This window comes from Lepidothrix coronata, unplaced genomic scaffold, assembly GCF_001604755.1.
Source record: "Lepidothrix coronata isolate B3197 unplaced genomic scaffold, Lepidothrix_coronata-1.0 Scaffold107, whole genome shotgun sequence".
Classification (NCBI taxonomy): domain Eukaryota; kingdom Metazoa; phylum Chordata; class Aves; order Passeriformes; family Pipridae; genus Lepidothrix; species Lepidothrix coronata.
The window spans coordinates 3,839,689-3,856,105 of NW_016690287.1; the positions used below are offsets into that span (position 1 = coordinate 3,839,689).

General features: G+C 42.3%; 1 protein-coding gene across 4 annotated transcripts in view; it reads left to right on the top strand.

Annotated features, from left to right (window-relative positions):
* LOC108501786 (potassium voltage-gated channel subfamily A member 5-like) overlaps positions 1 to 11,472 on the top strand; it is a 28,416-nt gene extending 16,944 nt beyond the window's left edge. For 2 of the 4 annotated variants that reach the window (XM_017824017.1, XM_017824019.1), the window contains exons 3-5: positions 4,372 to 4,594; positions 8,235 to 8,366; positions 10,801 to 11,472. The gene's annotated coding sequence lies outside the window, so the exon portion shown is untranslated. The remainder of the gene's footprint in view (positions 1 to 4,371; positions 4,595 to 8,234; positions 8,367 to 10,800) is intronic. The other 2 variants (XM_017824018.1, XM_017824020.1) reach the window with 1 other exon arrangement.
* Positions 11,473 to 16,417: the final 4,945 nt, after the last annotated feature.

A 16,417-nucleotide genomic window follows, 5' to 3' on the forward strand; every position in this document is an offset into this window, starting at 1 on the left:
ATCTGCCTAGTGGCTTTTTAAGATAATGCTATAAGCACACAGGCTAAAAGCAAGGAATATTTTACAAAAGCATATTTTCCAGAAAAAAAAAAAAAGAAAAAAGAATACAGAAAAGAGAAAAAAAGGAAAGGCAAATCCCCAAATAATTGAGGGGAAAGACCAGACACTGGAGATAGAGTTTTTCTGAAGCTGTAAGCTCCAGTCTGGTGAGACCCCCCTGCAGTGCTGCCTCCAGCACTGGGGGTCCATCACAGCAAGGACATGGAGCTGTTGGAGCGAGTCCAGAGGAGGAACCATCAGAGGGATGGAGCAGCTCTGCTGTGAGGAAAGGCTGAAAGAGATGGGATTGTTCAGCCTGGAGAAGAGAAGCTTTGGGGTGACCTAACTGGAGCCTTCCAGGGACCTGAAGGGAGCTCACAAGGAAGAGGGAGAGAGACTATTTCCAAGGGCCTGGAGTGACAGGACAAGGGGCAATGGCTTCAGACTGACAGAGAGTAGGGTTAGATTGGATATCAGGAAGAAATTCTTCCCTGTGAGGGTGGGGAGGCCCTGGCACAGAGAAACCGTGGCTGCCCCATCCCTGGAAGTGTTGAAGGCCAGGTTGGATGGGGCTCTGAGCAACTTGATCTGGTGGAAGGTGTCCCTGCCCATGGCAGGGGGTTGGAATGAGATGATTTTTAAGTTCCCTTCCAGCCCAAACCATTCTGTTATTCTATGAATGGAACCTGGGCCAGAGAGATTCCCGCTCCGCCCTTTCTCAATTCAAAATGTGTTTGGACTCTGAAGACCTGTTCTACTCTAGAATTAAATGGAAATTTTGTATCTGGCTTCAGCAGACAGAGGATCAAACAGCACTGCTGCCATTTTCAGTAAACTTTCCCACTGCTGGCTGGATTGAGCAGTGGTTGATCTGAGCCATGTTCTGAATTAGTGACAAAAATCATTCTGGAAAAGGATGGGAATGAGGCAATTATTATTCACTACCAGCTTGGAGCCTAAATTATGGTTCAGTCTGTTTCTATGCTCTTTAGAAAGGCACCACAGGGCATTATATAAGTCAGGGTGTCACTGTCAGTAGATAATGCCTCATCTGGGGAAAATAGAGCTGCAGAAGATGAGAGGAATTTAAGGCAAATGAGACTTTTGGATTTACCTTAAGAAAACTTACCTGAGGGTTACAAGTGATGGACTGATGTGTAAAGACCTTGTATAGCGTCACAGCATGCCAGATTAGTATTAAGTATTTGAAAAAATAGCTGGAATAACAATCTGTTCCATGGGGTTTTTTGTCTGTAGTTTATAATCTGGATATTCCCTTAAGTATCCTGTCCCTTTGGAATCCAGTTAGGTTTTATATGATTACCTATTTCACTAAGTTCCATAACTTAATTCTGTTTTGTGTAAAAAAGTAATTTCTTTTCCTGTTTATAAATTTTCTGCCTTTTATATCACTGTCCCTGGCCTTTTTATCGCTTTTTTTTCAGAGAACAAAAAGTCCCAGTTTATCTGATTTACCACGCTCTATATAGCATATATTTTGACTAGATTCTTCTTATTTGTATTCTTTGTAAGGAAAATAGTTCAGTCTTTCCAACAACTTTCAGTTTATCAAGGCCCTGGATCATTCCCACATCTCCTGTAAGCCTTCTCTGTTTTGAACTTGAGGACCTAAAGCTGGATCCCAGAATGGGCTGATGCACTGATTAAAGATGACATGATGTTTTCAGCTTCACTCTCTTCTCCACATTCACCCTGTAACCTTTGTAGCTTTGACTGCACCTTGCACAGTGGACACAAGCCTTCACTTTGCAGGTAATGAGACTACATTGGTGATTTTTCAGTTAGAATTAGAGCACTGACCCGAAGTGGTGGCAGCCAGATCTCTTGAATATTCACCGTGCTAAGTGTCAGGCTGATTCAGATTTAAATTTGGGCTAGCTTCTTTCTAAACAGCATATCTATAAATACCTGTAGGTGCTCAAGCCCTTTTTTAAAACATATACAGACATTTAGGTCGCTGTAATACATGTGAGGATTTTTTCTTACAAATTAAGCAGCTGAAAGTTTTACTGGCCAGTTTGCTCTGTGTTGTTCTGGCTTTTTCCTCTTTCTTCGAAGGATGTCAAAATTCCTTTTGTCCCAACTACTGTAAAAAAATTGGGCATTTGCAGGCTGCTCTTTCTCATTTCTACCTTTCAAAAAAATGTAAATATTCATTGAAACAAGATTACCAGGGACCCTGGCCTGGTCTTCTCCCATGATTTCACCAAGTGTGTCACTGCCTGACAGTGGACATTCAGCCTTTAAGCAGGGACAGATTTTGCAGGAACAAACCCCTTCCAGTTTCTGAAGGGAACCCACAAGGAAGATGAAGAGGGACTTTTCACAAGGGCCTGGAGTGACAGGACAAGGGGCAATGGCTTCAACCTGACAGAGAATAGGTTAGATTGGATATTAGGAAGAAATTCTTCCCTGTGAGGGTGGTGAGGCCCTGGCACAGGTTTCCCAGAGAAGCTGTGGCTGCCCCATCCCTGGAAGTGTTGAAGGCCAGGTTGGATGGGGCTCTGAGCAACCTGGGCTAGTGGAAGGTGTCCCTGCCCATGGCAGGGGGTTGGAACGAGATGATTTTTAAGTTCCCTTCCAACCCATTTTGGGACCCATTCTATGATTCTGGGAAATGACTGATGCATTCACTGTCCTTTGAACATGAACAAGGAGGTTATGACCTGCTGGGATCTAGTTGCATTGATCTAGTTGTTTCTGTGGCTCGTAGCAGGCCAAGCTAGGCTGTGAGTGCTTTAACACAGTGAATGATTTGGGACTCCACTGGGCACTGACTGTGTCCATTACCCAATCTGAGTGTAGTGATCTTATTTCTGAGATGTTCAGCTGTTGCAGTGAAAGTAAAACTGTGCACCTTGGTGGTGGGACTCTACTGAAACATCTTTTTCTCCTTTTCAATTTGTGAATGGCCTGGTTCTCTGTACAATCACCAGAGTTTTTAGCAAGGCTGTCTTATCAAGCTGTCCTGTTAGTTCTGACAGCCTCCATGAGTCAGAGCAACACCTCCTACAGGCTTCAACAGCACCTGGGGAAGTTACACAGTCAGACTCAACACTGCCTTGCCAGACTCAATTTGCCTTTGCTGACAGGCAAACCTGACCTGATGCTACTTTATATTAAGGGAGTTGGTATTGTTTCAGTAAACCCTGTATTTTTCTGATGTGAAGGTGCTCCTGTTCTACACTCCCAGTTCACAGAGGAAAAAGTCTGCACTTACAGAGCCTGGGTAGAGCAAGAATGAAGTTAAAAAATGCCTTGTGATTGCTCTCATAGTGCTGAAAGTATCTGATGTCATTAACCTGCATGTATGGAGAGGAAAGAGCTAACTGAGCCCTTACCATGGCAGTCAAAGGGTGCAGGTTAGGTAATTGCCAAGTGCTTGTCTTAAAAACAATAGTCACAGTCCCGAGGCAGTGGAAGACACTTGGCGTTGTGTCACTGACTTCACAGGGGTCAGGACTGAGCTCAGTGCTCAGTTTAGACATTTTACACAGCACAGTTCAAGGCGAGGATACTGTTCTCTGTCAATAAAACTGAACCCAGGTACCACAGCGTTAGGCAGTTTCTTAGGAAAGGTTGTCAGACTTTTTAGTATCAGTACTGGATTTCAGACGTATATTTGCTGAATTACTTTTTTGATAAAACCCTTTAATAAGCAAATCTGGTCTCCATCTGGTGCTGATCTTACTTAAAACACAGTGAGATTGGCAACTAATTAATTCATGGACAGAAGAACTATAAAAGTTGCATAAATCAGTTAATACTAGAAAGTACAAAAATTGTTGTGTCTTGAAAAAGCAAACTGTGAACCTTTAGTCTTAGGACAGAAATTATAAGTAAGATGGAGAAATATCTGACACACAGAAATTTTAAGTAGTGATTGTTTGGGTTTTGCAGATTCCTTTCCTATTAATTCTTGTTCCAAAAATAGTATTAGTCTTCAAGCTGATGACACTTCATGTTCAAGGCAAAATTCTTGTTCTTTAATGATGCAGTTTTATTTTTAAGGCTTTAATCTTGCATCAGTAATTTTAAGTGCTTTCCAGTGATGCACTGAGTGAGGAACTAACATCCTTCTCTGTTGTTTTCAGTGCCAGATGATTTTTATATCCAATGATAGACACTCATTTGCCATGAAGATGCAGTTACAAGGAATGCAGTGTAGAGATGTTACGTGGTTTGATCATTGCTCCATGGAAATTGTAGTGATTATATATATTATAGTATTCAGTTTACCTTCTAGGTCCCAACCTCTTCTTCTGAGGTTCACTAATAGAAAATTATACTAATTTTATTTTTTTTTTTTAGAATCCATATTAAAAATCTTGTTTAAAGTGAGTATGGGAAATCCTCCAGCAGATAAGGATGAAACTTCCCAGGCATAGGATTAAGATGGGATGAGTTCAGAAGAGAATAGTACACACATGGCTTTGTAGTTTAACAGTGACAAAAGGATGTAAATATACAAACTAGAAGATGGGATGGACACACAGCAACAGTTGTAGAAGCAGAGCTTCCCTGATGGATCAGGGTGAGGAAGTGGGTTGGTCTTGATGTCCCAGGGTACCAGAGATGGATGAAACCTCCTGAAGGCTCAGTGTAGTGAGAAAAAACCTGTGGGCTGCTCTATTTGACAGCCAGTTGACCAAAGTCCTTTACAACCCACATTGAAGTTCACTGCAGACTGTATTCCCACGCAGTAATCTGTTTTCCTTTCTCCATAACCTCTAACCATATGATTTTTCATGTGAAACGAGAGGAGGACAGGACACCTCATCAGTGTGAATCAACATTAGACACTCAGGTTTGAGTTCCTCCTCTGAACACTGCCAACTTGGCCCTTTAAAATTCCAAGGGATTTTCTGCTAAAGGTTGGATTTCTATTGTTACACTCGTTCCCCCCCCCCAGGCACTCCCATCCAGTGCCTAACGTGTATCAAAAAACAGTGTAGGCCAAGCTTCATTCGGTCTCCTGGTTCCTGCATCTGGAAATGTGGCGAGATGCAGAAATCCTGTCTTTTCATTTCTGTGTTGTGGTCTTCTGCTGCACATTTGATAGTGTTCACTGTTACCTTGTGAAGTTACATTGAGCGAGACCATTCTTTGCATTTAGTTAGCAACATGCTTAGGCTGGTCAAGAAGAAGATTGTACAATCACCACCCAGGATATGTTCTTTTAGCCCACAGTGCACTTGTGACCCAACAGCTACACACAACTGTCCCAAAGAGGTGTTCCAAGCCTGCTCCAGCTTGTAGGAACTGCAAGTTACTGTCTGCTAGAGGTAGTAAAGATCCTTTCTCCCATCTGACTGAGGAAAGCCTTTCCAGAGAACTCTCAATTGAATCAGGAATATTTCCATTAAAAATGTATCTTCAGAGGACCTAGCATCCTCCAAAGAAAACATTTCATGGAGAAAGTCCTTTGCTTTCTCTATCCTGTATTCCAGTAAAGTACAAAACTGCCCCTGCATCTTCCTTTCCTCGTGTTTCAAGGGGAGGAGTGGAAGGAATTGCAGAGACCAACCTCCTGTGAATGGAAAGCTGCTCTTTACAAGTGGTTTCCCGACTGTTCTGAGCAATTGCTTTCACAGAATCGCTAAATTTTTAGGGTTGGAAAGGACCTCTGGAGAGGATCTAGTCCAATCCCCCTGCCAAGGCAGCGTCACCTGGAGCAGGTGACACAGGACCGTGCCCAGGTGGGTTTGGAATGTCTCCAGAGAGGGAGACACCATGCCCTTCCTGGGCAGCTGTTCCAGTGCTCTGCCAGCCTCAGTGTAAAGAAGTTCTTCCTCATGTTGAGGTGGAACTTCTTGTGTATTAGTTCATGGCCATTGCTCCTCATCTTGTCCCAGGGCGTCACTGAAAAGAGAGTACCATCCTCTTGGCACCTTCCTCAGAGATACTGCGTGTCTTTTCCTGGCTTTTTGTGCCTCTCAGGTGATAAGACAGAGCTACAAAGTAAAATATTTTAAGAGTTCCACCTAATTCACACAGTCCACTTAGAACAGCAGCAGACCAAGAAAGGTTCGGGACAAGAAACTGCAGCTCAGGAAAAACATCACTCTAAAGGACTGCTCATAGTTAGACAGCAAAAACTTGTTTCACTCAGTAGTACCAAGGAGCCTGCCTACTGAACAGAAAGCTCACAGCAGGACACTGCTGCACTAACAAGATTTTCTCTGGCTGCTCCAATTCCCTATAGCTTTTTTTTTTTCTAATTTTTTTTTCTCGGTAATCGTCTTTCAAACTGCAGCAGCATTTGTTGTCCTGAGGTGCTGACTCCAGTGGAAGAGATTTTAGTGGAAGCTTCTACTGCAGTTTGCACAGGCTTCATTTCAGGTCACTAATCACATCCTCCTCAGGCTCTCCTCGGGTCCTTGCATTGATCATCCTCCAGCTGGGGGAATTGTCTGAGAGGAAGGACATGACTGTTGAGTCGATGTCACGTTTCTGGATTGAGGGTGGACTGAGGGAAGCTTCTGCCCTTTGGATTCAGGGAAGGCCTGACATTTGAATGTGGCATGGATGTGCAAGCCTTCAGCCTTCCTTCTCCGTCATGCACATCTGCGCCCCTCCAGGCAGCCAGTTATGTTGGGAATGGACAAGAAGAGAGGGCAGAGGATGTGACGGGTGACTTGAGCTGGTGTCAGGGAGACAAAGTGTCTCTGCTGGATTAGGCTTTTTCACCAACAAAAGACTCCTGGACTGTCCTGAGTCACCATCAGAAATCCATGTGAAGGACATGAGTTGAGGTGACAGGGTAGGAAGTCTGCCCCAAGGCAAATCTGGAGAACAAAACATTCATGGAAATAAAACAGGCTTTATGTTTTCCAGTGTCACCTGTAGAGCCAGATTTGACAGAGCAGGAAAGCAGGAGGCCAGTGGATCTAAAAGCTTGTGATAAAGGGCTGTTTGACATCCTTTGGTATGTTTTCTTGTGAAAGCTGGAATAACACAGTGGAGCAAGACTGATCCTTGCGCTAAACTTGCTCCAAAACCAAGCTGACTCCCATCTATCTCAGCAAAATGGAAGGTTGCTTTGGCTGGATACACACTAAGGTCCTTGGAGAGCTCATTGCTTCAGTACCTACATGAGAGGAATCTTGCTACTGTACCTGAATTAGGATTTTATTCCCCTTTCCCCACACAAATGCCTTTTTTGGTAATATTCTGTGGACAAGGCTTCTTTGACTCCTTCCAGTGGAGTTCATTTTTCAAAGTGTCAGGGCAAAAGAGGAGAAAACATGACTTTCTAGCCTGAGATTGACTAGCTATTTTCTGGTAGGAATATTTTTTTGAAGGATGATAGGATGTCCAAATGCTGATTGAAGTACTCTCCCTCTAGCCTAGGGAATGTTTACTTGTTTATATAAAGAGTGAACTTTCTGTGATCTTGGCTTGTGACTAGTTAGAAATAGCCCTCAGGAAGGTAGAGATGAAAGTTCAGATACAGATAAAAGAGGGAATTGCAATTCTTGAGCAGGGGCTCTTAACACTCATCTAGGAGGTAAGAAAAAACAATTACGCTTCTTGTGATCACCCTGATTTCTGGGATGTGGTAGAATTTAGGTTCATAACTAGTGATATTGTCTCTGGATTTAAACAGAGGCCAGAGTCTAGGCACTTGGGAAATTGAGTCTGTTAGAAACCACGACTGCAGGATTCTACAGCAGCAAACTGAACTGGGATTTAGATGTTCTACATTTTGGATCACAGTAGCTATATATGCAATTAGTAAGGATTTAAACATCTAACTCCTCTTCTGACCTGGCCTTCCCAGCCCACATCAAGTAACTGTGGCTTGGCCTCAGGAAGCACTGAAGGTCTGTCTAGTGGGGCATCGAGGACCATGTCCCTGAGGTGATAAAGTTAACTGAGAAATGCGTACAGAACAGCTCCTTTACAGATATTGGATTACATTCACCTGCCTCACAAGAGCCCTTTTATCACCTCACAGGATGAGTCCTGTAATTTTTCTAAAGGCTTGTGCAAGTGTCAGCTTTCCGTGGGACGGTGACTTGGACGAATATCCAGCGCCATCACTAAAGCTGTAAAAACATGGAGAACTTCAACCCTCCCAGCTAGTGAAGGCAGTTTGCTAAAGAGATTGCAATATTCAGAGGAGTTATGTGATAAATCAGTAAATGTTGTCATGTCTGTCTGTTTTTAAGAGCGACCTGGAGCCCTGGCAGTAGCGGTGTTCTCCAGATGGCTTTTCCACGGCATCGTCTTCCGTAACACACCAGTGAGCCACGAGACTGAGATGGAAATTCCAGTGTGGGGAGGGTGTGAGTCATGAGATGGTGAGTGAAAGAAACAGCAGGATAAAAATAACAGAGCACAGTATGATGCAGAATATTAATCTCTTACCCTGTGTTATCCTAGCTTGTATTACATTCACTACTATGTTATACCGTGGATGCTCTGCTGCTCAAAACAGATCTCTCTCTGCTACTCCAAAAGATTATGGCTCAGGATGCCAGATTGCAGGGGCTTCTAATACTTGTGCCTTTAAGTTGGCTGAAAATTCTTAATCAAGAAGTTCCTGCAGTAGAAAATATAAAATCAAAGAGTATCAAAATGCTGCATTCATATTTTTTATGTTTTATATGAAAACGTCAAATTCTGTTAATTTAACATCAACTGAAAAAAAATATTGATTCAAACTTTAATTTATATCTCTATTGAAGTCCCTTTCTTTTTCCAAATTTCCATTTTTTTCTCTCCCTCTACCTTCAGGAGGAGAAAAGAAAGAAGAAAAGTATGAAAATAGCATGAAAAACTGCCGTAAAATTCAATTTTGATTCTAGCTAACATGAATCAGTAGGAAAAAAAAAATAGGAAAAGTGGAATAGGTGACATCAAAAGAAAAGACAAGTATTTTATTTTGAGATGTGGATCTCTATTCTTCTACTCAAATCTGCCATTCTGTCCTGGCTGAGGTTCATTCTGAGATCACTCACAATAAAATCAGGAGCCCTTCTAGGCAGCTCTGGTTGTCAGCTCAGCCAGTGTGAGGCACATAACCCAGTCCCCTTGGCATCTCCTATGATCACTGGAGTAAGACAGTGATCTTCTGAGAGCTGCTGGGAGCTTAGAAAGCCCATTACTTTGTTATTTTTCAATTCAGTCAGGAATCTGGCATCATAAAGACAGCAGGAGCTTTTCCTTTAACTTCAAAGGGTGCCAGCTCTGGCACTGAGGCTTCACTGCAGATTAACACATAGAGAGCTCTTTTGATGGAGACTGTGCCTTTTTTATTTCAGAGTGGGGAGAAATGTTTATTTTATTTCACGCAGATTCAGTTCAAAATCTTTTTTTCTTAATTTTTTTTTTTTTTTTCATGTGAGTCACCTCCAGGCTTTGTCAAAACTGTGGAAAACTTTGAAAGTTGGGGCATGTGCAAAAAAATGACAGGGCAACCTGAGACAAGGAGTGAGGTAGCTATGTGGTTCCCACTCTGCAGGACTCAGAATGTGGATGACCAATATTTGTAGGGCTCTGTCTCCCTTTCAGAGCTGCCTTAGGAAGTGAAGCATTTTCACATTTTGTTCTGAAAAAAGACGCTGTTCAATCGTGATCAATTTAAGATTACTTGATTTAAGGCAGGTGTTTGTGTGAAGTAGTGTGGGTTAGGTGTGCAGTTGTGCTCAGAATATTCCTTGTTCCCTTTCAGACCCTGTTTAAACCAATTTCTTTGATCCCACTAAGTTGAAGCTACTTTGAAAAATCCCTTTTTCCTTCTTCTTTCTTTTCTATTTTGTCTTACAGAGGCTGCCTGGGAATAACTTTTCTGTTTTTAACTGCTGTTCTTAAGCAATCTTCTGTTATTTTTTACATTTATATTTCCAGCTATTTAACTTACTCTTGTATACCAAGTCTTTTTATTTTCCAATACGTAGAGAAAGAAACACTTAGTTTTGAAGTTCTACAAAAATGGAAGTCATTGTAATCATGATTTGATGTCCTTGGAACACACTTTATTTACTATTCAATAGCCACTGTTTTTATTAGGACATTGTTTGAACGTAACTTTAAGCCCAATAAGGTTCCAGGACTAATCTCCTGGGAGAGGATATTTATGGTCCATATTTTCAGAGAGAGAGATTGGAAGTAGAAAAAGGCTTAAGTATTTAGGCTTCACTTCAGCTCTGAAGTCGGGGGAAATCTGTGCCTTGCAAATAGTCATTTGACCAGCTGAAGTGGTCGGTGCCATGTGCAGATGCCCAACTCAAAGGGGCAGTTGCATTCCATGAGCTCGTTCCCAGCAGAAACGTGGGCCTCGGATTGTGTGTATTACTGCAGGGGAACTGACCTATTTTTCTGGAGAGAAAAAAAAAAACCTACCGTAAAAATCTAATTTGCAAGGACTGTAGGAGTGGAAACAATGCTTGTTTTTCTCTAGGATATTTGGTTATGCAAACAAATTGATGAAGGAGAAATTTCCAGCAGGAAAAAAAACACCGATGGTCCTTGGTGTCATTCAATTAATAGTAATGCTCTTGAAAAGAAAGTGAAATAATGGTGCATCTTTCATAGAATCATAGAACTGTAGAATGCCCTGGGCTAGAAGGGACCCTAAAGATTATATAGTTCCAACCTCCCTACCATGGACAGGGATATATTCCACTACTTAGTTGTAATCCATAATTTTGTATCCAGTGTGGAGCTTAATGCTTTTCTCTTGATATTTACTATAGCTTTTTTCATGACAGTTTGATTGCTTTCCTCCTGCAGATCCTGACCATTAGGAAGACACTGCTGCAGAGTCTGAAACCCAACCCATCTATCTATTCCTTATTCTCAAGAAACCTTGGGTTAGAAGTTGCCGAAAAATTTCCTTCTGGATAAATAACTGTGATGTCCCCACCAAGCACACGCTCTCAGTGAGTTGGATTTCTTCACTGGGATTGTTGAAACACTGTCCTGCTTGGAGGTCTCTCTTGTAGAGGAATTGTTCAACTCCACAAAAGGAGTGATAAAAGTTAAAATGCTTTGCATTCACTCCCCGGCACAAGACTTTATTATTTGAGATTCTGTTTGGAAATAAATGAGTTCTTGTCATAAATTGGGCATCTTCTACCATGGTTCTTACATATCGAAATTTCTCATTGTTCTGGAAGAAGATTCGAGTGTTTGTTCTCTTTCTTTTCTTGCCATTCATCTTTGTTTATTTATTTTGTATTCTTGAGATGTGCTTCATCTCTGGAGTTTGTATTTCTACTTTTAGCGTAAAAATGCTGTACATACAAGTCTAGAATGCATCTGAAGATTAGTCTAATTTTTCACGTGACTTCGACTTGAACATTTTTCTGTTTCTGTTTATATTGCTATTTCAAATATGTGCATTACCTGTATTCTTTATGCCTTTTCCCTGTCTATCACTCAATAAAATAATGTCCCCATTCTGCAGAACCATATTACGGGTGTAACAGTGACAACAGTGTTTGAATAATAATGACTGATAATTGTAAATGTGTTAATCTATATATTTATATCTATATATAATCTATATCTATCTGCCACAGCCTGAAATTCTTCTGATGTGGGATTTGAGATGGGGAAAAAATTACCAGGGAGCGGTAAGGTCAGCTCAGAAATAATTCTCCTTAAGGCTATTTGGACTTGAAAAGTAGATTTTCCTGTTCCATAAAGGTTTACGTTCTTTATTTCAGTTCTCACCATGGCTAAGTTTAGAGCTGGTACTACATGAGTCAAGGGAGGGTTCAGTGAAACGAGTCAACCCATTTATTTCATCAGGCTGCACGTGTCTTTTATGTCACTACAGCTCAGGGATAAATAAACGACTGCAAGAAGTCCTTTGTCATAGAATATGCAAATTTCTAAGGAGTGCTGGAGTAACCTTTCAGAGCTCTCAGTCATTACGTAACTCAAAAGGAATATACTCCAGGATGAGCCTGGTGAGCACCAAAGCAGCAGGTCTAAGAGATGGAGGTTGTTCTGCTCCACCATTTGGAGTTATAACAGAAGAGAGGGCTCTGAGAAGTTTGTGTGAGGACAGTACTCTCCCGTGCTACTCTTTGAACTTAATGCTCTTTGACCTGGCTCTGCCTTCCTAAAGACTTTAAGGCAGATTCTCAGCTGGCATGAACTAGCTTAATTTCCTTGACATTAGTTCAGCTCTTCTGATTTTTACCCGTTGAAAACCTGAGAGTTTCACTGCATTTAAACGAAACTTGTTTATATGAAGCACAACCTTTTTAAAGGGATTTTTTGGTTTTTTTTTTAAATCCTCTCTACTACGGAAAAGAGTAACACAACATGGGGAATCTGTGGACTGATGCAAGTCTTAGGCCCTTAACTGGAGGACCTTCATCCTTGTCATGTTATTCTTCACAACTCCCTTGATTTTCTGTGCTCCTTTGCTGGGCAGACTTAGTGAGGTGCTCAGTTCTGTGCTGAAGTACAGTTCTAGCTGACATGAACGGATGCACAGATGGATGCAGGACTGAGGCTTTAATGAGGAGATTTTTGAGTCTCTGGACACAGGCTTTGATCTCAGAGTGAACTTATCAAAATTCTGAGTGCTCCAAGCATTCATGGGCATTAAAGTCCCTCAGAGCAAGGACATGAAACCATTCAATGTTTCTTCTGCTTTGGGGAGACTCAGCTTTTTTTGGCATGTTTGGTAGGAGATGTTCACTGCCAGGAGAAACTTGAGGCCATTGTACAATACTAGCTTTTTACTGCTGTAATATTCCTTTGGGTCTCAAAAGTTTAGTGAAGTCAGTGGGAAATTTTCTATCACACTCAGGAACATATCCTTGCTGCAAGTAAGACTCCATCAAGTACAGTTATTTACAAAGCAGTCAAAGAGGGGAAGACATTTCTTGTCCTTCTCCATTTAATGCTGGCCTCTGTTCAGGATTTTAAATCATATAAATTGCAAAGTTTAAATACAATGAAGTCTGAACCAATTCAGTCTGCTTCTCTGTGGGATATTTACCACAGGGGAAGGGCAATGGGACCTCCAAGGAGATGTCTGAGGATTGTGAGAGAAGCCAGTGGTCATGATGACAGTCTCACTTACCTATACCAAGACTTACCTTCATCACTCAACTATTGATTGCAGTGTTATTTTCTCATGTGCCCTAAAATGACAGCTTCTGACTCCTCTTCCATGTTGGAGGTATAGTACACACATATAGACATCTTCAATCACAAACAAGATACATTCCTGCCACAGGATGAGTAGATTTCAGGTTGCTCCAGTACAGAATTTCTTGTTCAAGGAAAAAAACTGGTAATGGGGTTCAGGCAAAGGATAGCAACAAAAATGACAACAATTTGAAGAATTATAATCTTAGCTATGTGGGCTGCTCTAGTAAGAGTTCTACCCTTCCACGGTAGGGTAGATTTGAAAGCCTGCAAAGTTGTGTGCCAGGATCAAAGCACATAGATAGCTCAACTGGAATTGCTCATTCTTTGAGAACTGGGGGCTTCTGAGGAGGATTTCTGCTTCAGGCTGGGATGAAAAGCTAAACAAGCAAATATGATCATGGTTTAAAAAGCTTGAATTCAGACTGGGCTAATCAAATCACATTGATTCTATACATCAGCTTGCAGTTTACAATAAAAATTAAATTTGGACGAAAATATCTTCAACTTGAAAAGGGGAGTTTGCTTAGAAGTTGACTCTGTCCCTAACCAGCTCCTAGCCCTGTGCTTGGGCTCTGTGCCTGTAATCACAGGATAAAAAAAGTCCAAGGCAGGCAGAAAACACGACAGAAAAATCTAACAATAAGAAAGGTGAGAGACAGAAATCCAAGTGCAAAGACCTGTCTACAGGACACTTAACCACAGGATCCAGTTCCATACCCTTGTGAGTGTGTTTGCAGCACAGAAACCTTGCAGAGCACGTGCCTTGCAATATGCCCACAGCTGAATGGGCTGCCAACACTCCCCTGAACACTGAGTTCATTCATTATTATTGCTGGGTTTTTAGGAGGCAAGATGAGCAAAATCAACATCAATCTCCAACAGATGGGACTAGAGCAGGGCAGCTGCAGGCATACGGTGCACTACATAAGGCCGTGCGAGCACACGTGGAATCCTCTGCCCTCAGAGCTCTGGCATTTCTGTTACACAGGCAGCAGGAAAACACAATTATCTGAATTAACTGCCTGCAAATCCCTTTGCTTTGTCCTGCCCAGTCAGAAGAATAGGGGAACACTGAGTCCAGAGGTGCAGTTAGTCACGTGGCAGCGGTGAAAAAGCACACAACTGCCTATGTGAGATGAGCAAGGGCATTCCTGTGAGCCTCCTGCCTTTTCCTTTTTGTTCTTGGGATCTCATTTTATTTTTGTTTTACCTTTGAGGCTGCTAAATGAGATTACAGGCATGCAGGAAATAAAATACAGCGGAAACATGTGTAAACAAGATTACTAGGCCAAAACAGTGCCTCTCAGCACATTAACTGCAATGGGGGATGTACAGCTGGGGCAGGGCTTGAGGCATTTCTGCCTGGGTACAGCAGATGATGGCAAAAAAATACTAATGCTGTGCTCTGAGACAGCTCTTACCCCTGTTTATTGAGTGCAAGCAAACTAAGGATGGGAAAGAAGCATAAAGAATTTGATTTGTTTCGGGTGTTTTTATTATTCCTTCCCCTCTAGAAATCATGTTGGATTTTCAGAACTTTAAAAGGATCTCAGCTGTCATTTCTCTGTTTCTCGTGCATGTACCCACATACAATTTCCAGCTCCATGGCCCACAAGGATAGGACATTAGGAGTTGCCTTAGGATGAGAAATCTGATAATGACCAAACATATCTTATTGGTGATAGGGAGGGGATACCTTTTGGGTGGGTTCTTTGCTGTTGATCTAAAATGCTTGAGATTGTTAACACAGCCCAAGTCTGCCCAGTATGTCTTTAGTGTGGTCTGAAGAGCTGTGAACTCTTACCATCAAGAGCTCTCCATGAGGAAGGGGCCACAGGAGAATGAAATTAGATCGTGCTTAAAAAAACCCACATAAACACATCACGACAAATCCTGCACCTTTCTGCTTTCTGGCAGAATCTCTGCTCCCTCCCACGCAGCCCCAGCTGGAGAGCCTTTACTTACAGCAAAGCTGCTCTGCTTGTGTCAGTCCCTTTCCACTCACTGTTCCCTCTCCCTCCCTTCATAGGCAGCAGGAGCTGCCACCACAGCCCTCTTTTCTGGCTCTGAGGGGGTTCCCTACTCTTGTACTTTGCAGCAGGCAAAGCAAGAAGACATTTATTTGAAGCTAGATTGTGGTCAGGGTGATCTTTCCTGCTGCAGAGTTAAACAGGTCCAGTTTCTGCAGTGAGCATCCTGCTTCATTTTCAGGGTGGAGTAAAGTCTTCCACCCAGGCCTTGAACCTGTCTCACCCATAGAGTGAAGGCAGAGGAGCTCTGTGTTCGTGTGCTTCTGGGTTTGAAAGTGCCTTTCAGACTTGAGTTGAACCTGGTGTTTTGTGTCAGGTTAAGTTAATGGGTTCTGGGGATGTGGGAGCTTTTCTTGAATGGAACTGGCCAAATTCTGGTGTACTTTGGGAGTGGAAGGATCAGTGCTGCTGCAGAAAGGTCATCTAGTCACAATGATCCCTTATTCCCCCCTCTGTCAACTAGGGAAAGGAGGGAATAAGTACCTTGAGCAACCTGGTCTAGTGGAAGGTGTATCCCTGCCTACAATGGGGCGGGTTGGAACAAGATGATCTTTAAGCTCCCTTCCAACCCAAACCATTATGCGACTCTGTGATCTTACTGAACTGTGCTGAGTCCTGGCTGAGTCAAGGGCCCTTAGTTTCTATCCATAAAGAGCAAAGCTTAAAGTAGCTTTTGGGAAGAAAATGGGGTAGAAGGCAGGAATTAATTTTCTTTTGCTGTCTCTGGGGTCTGCCCTCACTCAGTGAGATGGGGAAGTTAGGAACAGATGTGTGCTCCAGCAGTTAATGAAGTGTGAGTGATTGCTTCCCCTCCTGCTTAGGAAGCACAGCAGAGTGCTTGCTTCTGTGCCACAGGCCATTCTCCAGTCTGAACGGGGATTCCAACAAGGATAAGTGTCCAATAGTGAGGAATGAGCTGAGCAGCCTTTGGGAACCGAAGGAGTGGCAGCAGCTTCAGTGCTATTTATATGTTAGCTAGGATCTATTTTATAGGTGGACCACAGCTATCATTCCTCAACTGCATTACCCTCTGTGAAGGGTAACCAATAATGTGGATTAATTAAAACAAGATAACTCACCCAAAGAGGAAATACAAAGTACCATTTTGAGAAGAGCATGCTCCTAAGGTGTTAAAAAGATGGAAAGCTGACAGAATTACCAAGTGTCTCTTATTTACTTTCCTGTGGACTCATCAAAGTTTT